Below are 11,679 nucleotides of genomic sequence, written 5' to 3' on the forward strand. Positions count from 1 at the left end.
TTGTAGACACAGGCAGTAGTCAAACCATCGTGAGGGCAGACTTGGTGAGGTACTTTCAGTTGGCAGAGCCCCCACTGCATATGCAATGTGTGCATTGGGAAGTGTGGGCTTACCCAACCGCATGGGTCCATCTGGCCGAAGGGGAGGAGGAAACAATTTGCAGAGTGGCCTTAGCCCCAAAGCTCGCTTACCCGGTTATATTGGGATGGGACTGGGGTGGATTTTGGCACATTTGGAGGGTCTGGAACAGGAAGGAATTGAAGGGGCAGGCCCGCTTGAACCAAGCAGATTCTGCAGGGGCCCAGGAGGACATGGTGGGACTGCGACGCTCAACACAGAAGGGGAAGGAGAAAAGCCAGCCCGACAGGAAGCTTACACCTGATGGGGTGTTGGAAGGGAAAGGCTTCGTCGAAGAACAGCGAGACGACCCATCCTTGCAAAGAGCCTGGGAATACACCTTGGACGGAAAGAGGGACCAGACAGAGATGCAGGCACAAGGGCCCCGTTTTGAGGTACACGCCGAAAAGCTATATTGGGTGGGAAAAGGGAGGAGACAAGCCAGTTATTAGTTCCAGCATGCCATCAGAGGGTGGTATTAGAGTTAGCCCATGACAACCCATGGGCTGGACACTTCGGTCACAAGAAGACACTGCAGCGAGTCCTTCAGAGGTTTTATTGGTCCAGCATACATAGAGAAGTAAAGAACTTCTGCGAGACATGCCCTTCCTTTAGTGCCTTTGTCCGTGGTGAAGGTACCTTTTGAACGGATTGCCTTAGATATAGTTGGCCCCCTGGAAAAGTCACGAGGGGGTCACCAATATATAATGGTAGTTTTGGATTACACCACCCGCTACCCCAAGGCCGTTCCATTGTGAAATACCACATCTCCAACATTAGCCTCGAGAGGTCTTGACTGACCAGGGTACAAACTTGACGTCCCGATTGATGGACGAATTGTGCCGCCTGTTAAATATTAAGAGCTTAAGGATGTCCGTATATGACCCCCAGTCAGCTGGGCTGGTAGAACATTTAAATAGGATATTAAAATCAATGCTCTGTTGGTTCGTAGAAGATGATCCAAGAAATTGGGATAGGTTACTTCCCGCATCGTTACTCGCCGTGAGAGAAGTCCCGCAGGCCTTCACCGGGTTCTCCCATTTTGAACTCTTGTATGGTCGCCAACCCTGGGGAACACTGGATGTATTGTGGGAGACCTGGGAGGAACAAAGTCCTTGGGCCATGGGGTCAGTTCAGTATATAATACAGCTAAGAGAAAGGCTTTGGAAATTGGGATAATTTACAAGAGTTAATCTAACCAGAGGCCAGGAGAAACAAGCACATTATTATAATCGAAGGGCTAGCTTATACACCTTTAAACCCGGAGATAGTGTATTACTTCTGCTCCCCTCCAAAGAATCTAAATTGATGGCTAAGTGGCAAAGGCCCTTTAAGGTATTGGACCAGGCTGGGGAGGTAGACTACGAAGTTCAGCTGTTAGGCAAATGGAAATACTCCTAGATATATCACATAAACTTGCTGACAAGGTGGAATGCCAGGGAGCAACTCCTTGTGATGCCAATCCCACCCGAGCTGGAGTTGGGACCCTGGATAGGCGACTTGGACTTACCAACTTCGGTGCAGCTAGGAGCCCCGAGCAGCAAACTGAGCTCCGGACCCTGCTCCAGAAGTACCCTACAGTGTTATCCTCCTGGCCGGGACGGACCTCACAGATGAGCCATCACGTTGCCACATCACCTGGTAAGAAAGTGCGGGACGTGGTCTGGCCCTTCCTGAGGAAAATGTACACTGTAAGGGGGGAGTTGTAGTCTATGCTCCAACACAGGGTAATAGAAGAGTCCCGTAGTGAGTGGCATAGTCCCATCATACTCGTCCCTAAGCCCAATGGGTCGGTCAGGTTCTGCATAGACTTCCAGAAGATCAATGCAATCTCACAGTTTGACGCATACCCCATGCCACGGATTGATGAATTACTGGACCAGTTAGGGAAAGCCCAATATATTTCCATCCTAGATTTAACCAAAGGGTAATGGCAAATCCCCCTTATGCCAGCATCTAAGAAAAAAACGGCCTTTTCCATACCGTTCAGCCTGTTTCAGTTTGTAACCATGCCATCCAGGCTCCATGGGGCGGTAGCCACATTCCAAAGGCTCATGGTCTGAGTATTAAGGGACCATCAACAATACGCGGCCGCTTATATTAACTTCCTAGTGGTATATAGCCTATTGTGGCACCACTTAGAGGTGATCCTGGGAGCACTACAGGAAGCAAGGCTTGCCACTAACCCGGGCAAGTGTCTGTTCAGACAGTAAGAGGTATCGTACCTTGGGTATACGGTAGGGGGAGGGACCATAAGGCCCCTGGTAGACTAGATCATTGCCCTAAGAGACTACCCAAGCCCAAAGATGAAGAAGCAAGTCCAACAGTTTCTTGGCCTGGCCAGCTACTATCAACAATTCGTGCCCAGGTTCGCAACAATAGCCGTCTCCTTGTCTAACCTAGTGAGAAACACACAACTAAATAAGATTCAGTGGTCCTGCAGTGTGAAAGCACGTTCCAAGAGCTAAAAGAGCGGTTGACCCACCCTCCCATGTTAGTACAACTGGATTTTTCCAAACCATTTTTGGTGCAGACCGACGCATCAGAGCTAGGCCTAGGCTCAGTATTATCTCAAGAGGTAGAAGGGAAGGAACACCCCATCTTCTACCTGAGTAGGAAACTTTTCCTGAGAGAGCAGAATTATGCAACGATAGAAAAAGAAGCGCTTGCAGTAAAATGGGCTATTGACTTGTTAAGATACTATCTTCTAGGAAACCCGTTCAAGTTGATAACGGATCATGCACCACTGGGGTGGATGCACTCGATGAAGAATTCCAACCTGATGGTGATGAGGTGGTATCTCTCACTACAGCCCTATCACTCTGAGGTCGCCCACTGGCCGGGTAAGGCGCATGAGAACGCTGATTTTTTTTAATTGACCAAAGATGACAAGGATGATGGGATAGGGACAGAATTAGGAGTGAGGGTGTGTGACGGGGATGCCCCGGCGCCCTGCATGCTACCCACGCTGTCCCCGGCGCTTTGGAGCGAGGCAGTGCTGCGAGCCCGGCCCCAGCTTTGCCGCACATGCTCAGCAGCTGCCAGAAAGGCCAGACAGCCCTTCTGACCATGGGGGGAGGATAGGGGAGGGGCCGAGCATGAAGCGGCAGCCTGCCCTATATCAGATGTGGTGCTGGCAGGCCGTTCAAAAGGAGCACCACTGGCGTGAGAAAGGAGACCCATCCAGACGGAACAGCCAAAGGGTGCAAAGGAAGGTAGGAAGTGGCCCAGGGCATGGCTTGTGGATTAGCCTTGGGTTGGTGTGCTGCAGGTCACAACCCCACCAACCAGACCTGGGGATGAAACCCTCCGGTCCTTAGGGCTCTGGGTCGGGGCTCAGAGAGAGGGTGGGGCTCAGAGAGAGGGTGGGCCCAAGCCCCCCTACCTTCCCTTGCTGCTTACCCTACTAATCTTGTGCAAGACTTTGAGTACTGGCCATGCGGAGGCGGAACCGACATTGTTAAGCCTCGGTGGGCTGATTCAGGGGACGGGGGAAGGGTAGGATGGGACAGCCATCGCCCGCGGGGTTACAAATGTACAGTTTATCTACAGAAGAATGCTTTCAAAGGTGATATAAGAAAAAAGATTTTATGATTCAACATCATTTATTTAAACGTTCCTAGTATCTGGGCTTAACAGGCCTTACACTACAAATCAATAACTACAGCTGTAGTGATGCTCAAAAAAATCCCTCTTTTACTAACATCTTTGTAACTATTGCTGGCAGCATTTCTTAGAGTGTGACACAGGGCAAAGGGTTGCCACATTTATTAACACAGTACCTAGCCTTAAATAACTCCATGGCTCTCGTCAGCTTCATCTCTGTGACAAGTTGACAAGTAAACTCTGTTTTGCTCTCAGTAAATCACAAAGGATTAATAGTGATAGAAGCAAAGGATTAAGGGACAAACAATTGGCCTTGCTTTCTTCACTGGAGGAATTTGTATGCAACCTTTTAAGGCTTTATTGGTCACTCTGGGGTTACTCTTCTGCCTATTGGGTCTTTTGTTCCAGAGATGGCTGAGGAATTATTGTAAGTTCTGGCTAGCAGCCTGCCTCATCCATCAATTCATTGATAAAGCCTCTGGTGGCAGAAACAATAAATATTTGAGATTCCTTAGTGATAAGTAAATAATGGATGGATTTTGCTAGCAAATTGAGTACATAAGAGGCAAATATGTCACTGATCTGTCCTGATCTTTCCCTGGACTATCTACTTCTAGTTCCAACTAGACTCTGATATGATATTTTTCCTTCCTGCAAAGGATTCCTACTGTAGCAATTGCCAGAGCAGCCCCTATCCTCCATGGAGACAGAGTTTGGCAAAAGCCACATCAACACTTGGGGCAGGCATCAGCCATGAGGCTTTCTTGAAACCCGGGCCAGACTGGCCTTCTCCTACCCCACAGAGAGGGAAAGAATAGCAGGAGCAGTACCAGACCCACTCTGGGCAAGGACTTATGGACATGAACTATAAACATTTTTCACTACCATGGGTACCCTCCAACTGGCTACTTCCTGTTCCCTCCCTTCCCAAAAATATGTGTTGTGGAATGGTTTGTGGGAAGCAGGGCACACTGGGCAGCAAAGGACAAGCAGGCTGTCTGAGACTGAACAGAACTTAAACATGGATTCACCAAGGGCCAGTCATGCCTGACCAACCTGACTGCCTACTGAGGTTACTGGCTCTGTGGACGTGGGGAAAACGATGAACATGATATACATTGACTTGAGCAAATATTTTTATATGGCCTTCCATAGTATTCTTGCCAGCAAGTTAAAGAAGTATGGCATGGATGAATGGACTATAAGGTGGCTAGAAAGCTGGCTAGATCATCGGGTTCAATGGGTAATGTTCAACAGCTCTATGTCTAATAGGCAGCAAGTATCAAGCTGAGTGCACCAGGGGTCTACCCTGGGGCTTGTTTTGTTCAACATCTTCATTAGTGACCTGGATGAGGGGATGGATTGTACCCCCAGCAAGTTTGCAGATGACACTCAGATCAGGGGAAGAGGTATATATGCTGGAGGATAGAGATAGGGTCTAGAATCACCTAGACTAATTGGAGGATTACGCCAAAAGAAATCTAGTGAGGGTCAGCAAGGACAAGTGCAGAGTCCCTATTCTTAGGATGGAAGAATCCTATGAACAGCTACAGGCTGATGACCGACTGGCTAAGATGCTGTTCTGCAGAAAAGGATCTAAGGATTACAGTAGGTAAAAAGTCAAGTCAACCAGATTCAGCCTAAGTGCTTCACTTGTTAGCACAATGAGTAATCCATAAAGCATCAAGACTGCATGATCATCAAGCATCTATGTCAGTCACAGAGTTACATGAATGAAATATTCTGGGCAGGTGATAAAGCAGGAATCATATTTAGGTGTGAGCAGACAGATGGAGCAAAATGATACGTGTCTGGTTTAGTTACCATGTTACTAAAATTTTCACATCTTTAGGTGAACCTGGGGTTTAAGGGCACATGAAGCTTTATACTTTCACACTAAAACCACACAGTGACAGAACTCGTAGTTTCAACCCGAAATTGGGTGAAACAGAGTTTTAAATATGTTTTTCTTTGAAAGTTTTCAGCAGAACACAGGGAGTATGAAGCCAGCTTAACTGAAACTGAAGCAAATGTTTTCATGACTCCAATGAACCAAAATAGCTGACTCTCACAGAACTGATACTCTGGGCACCAGCACAAACCCACAAAACTCAGAAGAAATGGAAAAGCTTGAGGGAATGAGTGCTCCTTTTGTGACCTTTTTAGAACCGTTACTAATAAAACCATCTCCAGGAGAGCATGATGACATACGAACATTGGTTAAGCAATGTTGGCAGACAAAATTATAGTCAGAACCAGCAGCATGAAAAGATCACAAAAGATCTGACTCAAAATGGAGTAGCCTAAGCCTCCCATGAGGCGCTTCTGTCGCTTGTCACTATAGCTAAATGGGTACTGTAGAAATGTCCACAACTATTTATTCTAGTAAGCCAATGAAGCTGCCTCACCGTACCTGATAGCTGACTCTGACCTATTATCCTCCTGTTTAACCCAGTTCAGCACACTTTATTGACGTCGATATTCTGCATGACAGCTCTGGCTTCTGTTGCTTCAAACAAGCTTTGCCGTTCTCCATTTTTATGTATTTATTTCCATAAGGGAGCATGGTCTCACAATATAAGCAAATATTAAGAGTTCTCGTGCAATGTGAGTTTACCACATTCTTTTTTTGATAAAAATCATGAAATTGCCTGTCTGAATCCATGTGCTTAAGGTACTTTTTTCACACAAAGGAGTAAAAGCTGTTTCTGCAAGATAGTAGCCCTCTTTGTTTACAGAGTTCACTGCATGCAATACAGCCTATAGTTAGCATGTAACAGGCATTACTGTTTCCAGGAAAGGCTCCATTTGGTGCATCACTCCTGCACTTCCTTCAAGAAGAGATTAAACAGCTTACATTTCGAAACCATGTGAGAGATAAGATATGCTCAAGGGCTTTGGACAGAATGATCTTGACCAGGAAAATTGTACTCATCACCGTCAGTGACAAAGGCAGCTTTCAGTGATTAAGTTTGAAACACAGGCCAATTCATTTAGACTCATTTCTTTTTATACCCACCCTTGTCTTACACACTCTGTCATACTTTATGATTACCACCCACCACCTGATTAAAATTACATGCCTGATCTTTAAAAATAGACGAGATAATGCCTCACCATAAGCAATATTCCCTTTGCCTCTCTGGTCTCTTCCCCTTCCTTTTCCCAACTTTGGAATTCTGTTTAGGTTTGATTCTTTTTGGAGTCTCCCCCTCCTTCTACTGTCCCTCTCTCCTTCCAAACCCACTGAGTTATGTAACAGCAACCTAATTCACAGGAAGCCTTCCGATCACTCTCCTTCCCTCCTTATCTGAGGCCAGCAAGTCATGCTCTCTGATACTAAGACTCTCTTTCCCTCATCCTTAGAAGCAACTCTATATGAATATTTTCACGAGTTTCAGCCATTTGAATTCCAGCTCATAGCTACCTTTGCGCCTCCACACTTCACCGCTAGATGGAAGCCTTGGCCTCCTGAGTTACAGCATGAGACTTCATTTCAGAGTAATGAGCTGTTTCTTGTAGAACTGTGTTTAATCAGACATTGATATAGGCATTGGCTGTATTGGGACATTCGTTGTTGCCCTCCCATTCTTACGAAGGACTGCACTTCCCAACCTCCAAGACTGCAGTCCCAAACTAATTATAGTAAAATTACAGATAGGTACTATAAATACAGAGCTAGAGTGAGCATGCTCCTGCATCAACGGAGAAGAGAGGTTGGAAGGAACAACCGGGTCCCCTTTCCTGTGTCCCAGCACAGGGGTCAGGCGCAGTGATGATACTTTGCGCTCACAGATCACAAAGACAACACCAGACTGCTGCCCGCAATGGCATTAGATTCTCCAAAAGAGGCAGGCGGGAGCTTATCCCATGACCTATCCAAAGGAGGCACAATGGCTGTGCTGTCTGAATCTCCTGACATTTTTCTGCCCATGCACTGATTGTGCTTTTCCCATATTTGTTTGTTATTAGACATTAATCACCCATCACTTCCTGTCCATAAGTTCATGGCTATTAACCAAGATGGTTAGGAATAGTGTCCCTACCCTCTGTTTGCCAGAAGCTGGGAATGGGTGACAGGGAAAGGATTACTTGATGATTGCCTGTTCTGTTCACTCCCTGGGGAACCTAACATTGTAGTATTTGAGTGTTTTGCATGTAAAATCAAAAGTGATAATGAAGTGTTTAGTGGATTTCATGACATCTGTGGCATTTTCCCCTTTTGGGGATAAAAAACTGTTTCGGATACATTTTAAAATTTTATTCATATGTTAATACTTTAGATTTTATTTAGCTTGTGTTTGTTTAGGTGGTTTATTTCAGATTTTTTTGTTTGTTTTTATTGTTCATTGGGAACAGTACACAGAAATTTCTTGTTACAGTAAATATTACTGGAATGAGCAACTTATACAATATGCATTACTCACTACAGTGCATACAAAGAGAAAGAGCATACATTGACATAATATTCAAAAAATGGTAAAAATACCTCTCCTCTCTCCCCCAATGAAAATAAATAAATCCTGAGAAACAGAAGCCCTACTGATGAGCCAAACAGTAAAGCCTTCAAGCCTGCTGACACCAGCTGAGGAGCAAATAGTTGCAAAGAGTCCCAGGGAATGAGTTGAACAGCTCACTGATGTGGGAGTAAGAGATTCACAATCTATCTGCACGCAAACCGATATTACAAATAAATAGAAAGTGCCTAAAGTTGCCATGCATCGTTATTGTAGGTGTACCAAGTAGGTGAGCCAATATCTTTTATTGGACCAACTTCAGTTGATGTATAAGCTCAAGAGCTTGTCTTTCTCACCAACATAAGTTGGGCCAATAAAAGATATTGCCTCCCTCATCTTGTTTCTCTGGGAGACATGCTAGTCCCATTTTTAACAGAGCCTGTGTTATTCATGGTGGCTCTGATAACTTTGCCCTATACAAGTAGGTGAATAGACTAAAGCCAATGGGGTGTGCAAAGGCAAGCAGACTTCCTTTTGCCAGGAGTCACAAATGTAACATTGTTTGTCCTTGTTATCAAAGAGAACAAAATTGCCAATGACAACGATGGCTACAAGGGTCTTTCCAGAAATAAAAGCTGTCAGTCTTTCATTGCCCTCTCATGCCCTGGGGTAGTTGTCCTTCAAATTGCTCCAAGTTTCTCAGTGCTTCCGTGGCCTCTTCTGAATGCTGACAGAGACATTTTCACAGCAAGTGAACTAGCAGTCCTAATGCAAAAAGCAACAAGCTGTCCATGCTCTACGGGCCTGATTCGTGTCTCACTCATGCGGGTGACATGCCAGGAGGAATGTCACAGAAGTCAACAGAGTTCTGTGAAAATATGGGAGATCAGAATCAGACCTCATTTCTGTGTTTTGCAATAGCTCAAATCGCCTTTCTTTGGAAAGATCCTTTCTACATTAAAGAGCTCATGGCAGTTTCCCTAAGTGTAGGAGTTTTCTCCACTGTCCTTAACTAAAAGATTCCCCTGCAGATAATCACTGACTGGTTGCCACTCTCCTACCCCAGAGGTGGCTGCATTTCAGTTGTACTATGCTTTGGAATGAAAAGCACTCTACCTTTCACTCTTTTCTAGCCATATCACAGCCTCCCTCAATGAGTTTCTTGCTTTCAACGCCAGTCCTTGAGACGGGGTGTACCAACCCTGCATTACGGCTGCAGGGGTTAAGCCTGGCTACCTCTTTGAGAAGGCCCTGTCCCCACAGCCCTGCTGGGCATGCTCCAGCTGGAAGCTAGGTATAAAGGCCTGTGGAACAGCTTAGTCTGGACTGGCCATCAATGCGGAAGGAGGTGCTCCAGGAGCTCCTGAAGGAGAAGTGCAGGGGCACCCAGACACCATCACCAGTCAGCAGGGAACCACAGCAGAAGCCCCCAGCCTGGAGGAAAGAGAAGGGGAAGATTACACAGGAGAGACTAGTAGGAAGTAGCCCAGGACAGGGAGTTGTACCCCAGGTGTTTGGCATATTTCAGTAGGATTCCCTACTGAGCTACTAGCGATCCAGTCCTCCCTGGGCTGGGATCTGGTGGAGAGGGCAGGCTCAGGTCTCCCTGGCTTACCAACCCCACAAGGGGCTCTACCTTCCCCATTGCCATTGACTCTGGCTGCTAGGCCACACTACCCTGTGCGAAGGGAGTTTCCCTATGGACTTGGGCCATTAGGCCTGACTACCCGACTGAGAGGGGGTGTTATTTTGTTGCTGGCCATTCGGCCTGACTGCCTTAATGAGAAAAGGCGTTACTATTGACAGTGGCCATTGGGATGCACACGGGGGTGAGCACCACTCGACGGCCTCAGAGGCCCGATGCCTGTCCCTCCAAGGGGAACAGGTGGGCCTGCGGGCTCAACCTGCAACAGTCCTGTATCACTCTACTCTTCTCTACTTACCTGTTCTTGTTTCTAATCTAGGTCTCTCCTTCTGTTCTCCATTACTAGAACCCTGCAAATCTGTGAATATCTGCTTTATAGCTGCAGATAGCCATGAACCATGTTTGCGGCTCACAGATCAGCTGTGGATACAAAATTATGTATCCATGCTAGACTCTACCAATTCCTGCCATTCTGCCAGCAAAGCCAGCCTTGACACCCATTTGTCTACTCCTACAAATGTCTCCTTTTGGCAGTCTATGGAGAGAGGCATGAGATATGCCCAGAAGGGGCAGGTGTGAGGTAGGTTTGTTTGTGGATTTGGGGAGTGCTGCTAATCGGGAAACAAGAGGCTTCATTTTATTTGGGGAGTTGCATTTCAGCTGCTGATGGACTGTTTCTGTCTGTGTGTGCGCGTGTTCAGAAAAAAAAAACTTGCAGATCTCACCCAATTCCTCCTTAGCATGGAAAGGTGTGAAATTGGGAGGGGTTAGAAGACACAGTGTAGATAAGATAGGACACTTCTGTTAATAAGTTGGCTCTTCCCTGTACTGACCGTGGCAGATATTGCTCTTCTCATGCCTACCATTTTGGGCTAGATTCTCAAATGAGCTAATGCTACATTGTGCCACATTAGCCCATTAATAGGTCAGCAGCTCAAAGTGGCCTTAGATCATCCAGACATGCTGGTGGAGAATTTGCCTTGTAATAGGGAAGGTGTCACCTCCTACGCCAGTCCCAGCACAAGGGGAAGGAGAGGCGTGGGTGAGGCAGCATGGAACTGGGCTCCTGAGCCTCATTTGGTGCCAAGTCTGAACTCACCTCAGTGACAGAAGCTAGCGTGGGCCTGCTGCTGCTCCTCATACAGCCGTCTCCCTCCTCCATGTCTGAGCAGCTGGCGAGTCATGCAGAGTCGGAACGGTCGTTTTTAGCTTTTGAAGAGACGCCTTCTTACAAAAGAGAACTTAAGATACTGAGGATTTTTACTCCAAGCTAGTGGGGACTGGTCTGCATCGTGAGTCCTAGCAATTGTGAGGTACAGCCTTCCTAGAATGGCTTTGATTGTTAAATGGTTGTTCAGACAATAAGGCAAGGATAAACAGCAATGGCATCTCTTCACATGGGTGATTTCCTATAGCTTTACCTCTCAATCTGCTTTTTTCACACATCTCAGACAACACAGTATTTGTTTCCCCTGATAATCATTACAAAAACAGATGTTACAGGGAGGCTAAGTGGGAGGTGGCGCAAAGCCTGTGAAATAAAAGTGATGTCATCGTGAGTTCAAATTCTGCCTTAGCTTGCAGTTCCTTTGTGTCTACTGCAGCCATCATGACAGTATGAAGAAAATGAGAGTCATAAACTGCTTGCCTTCTGCAAGCAGCACATATGCCCTAGGCACCAGTGGCCTCAGGGAGAATGTGTTCCTGTCACACAGGAGACCACAGAGAGCCTTTGGAGACAGTGGATAGAGCAGAGGTCAGCTCCACAGGTTCCCCATCTGCAGAACTGCAAAGAAGTACTTTGAAAGCAGATTGAGAAGGGAGGGAGACAAATGCTAAGGGAGCCCCTGCACA

This window comes from Pelodiscus sinensis, chromosome 1, assembly GCF_052426305.1.
Source record: "Pelodiscus sinensis isolate ZL-2025 chromosome 1, ASM5242630v1, whole genome shotgun sequence".
NCBI classification, from domain to species: Eukaryota; Metazoa; Chordata; order Testudines; family Trionychidae; genus Pelodiscus; species Pelodiscus sinensis.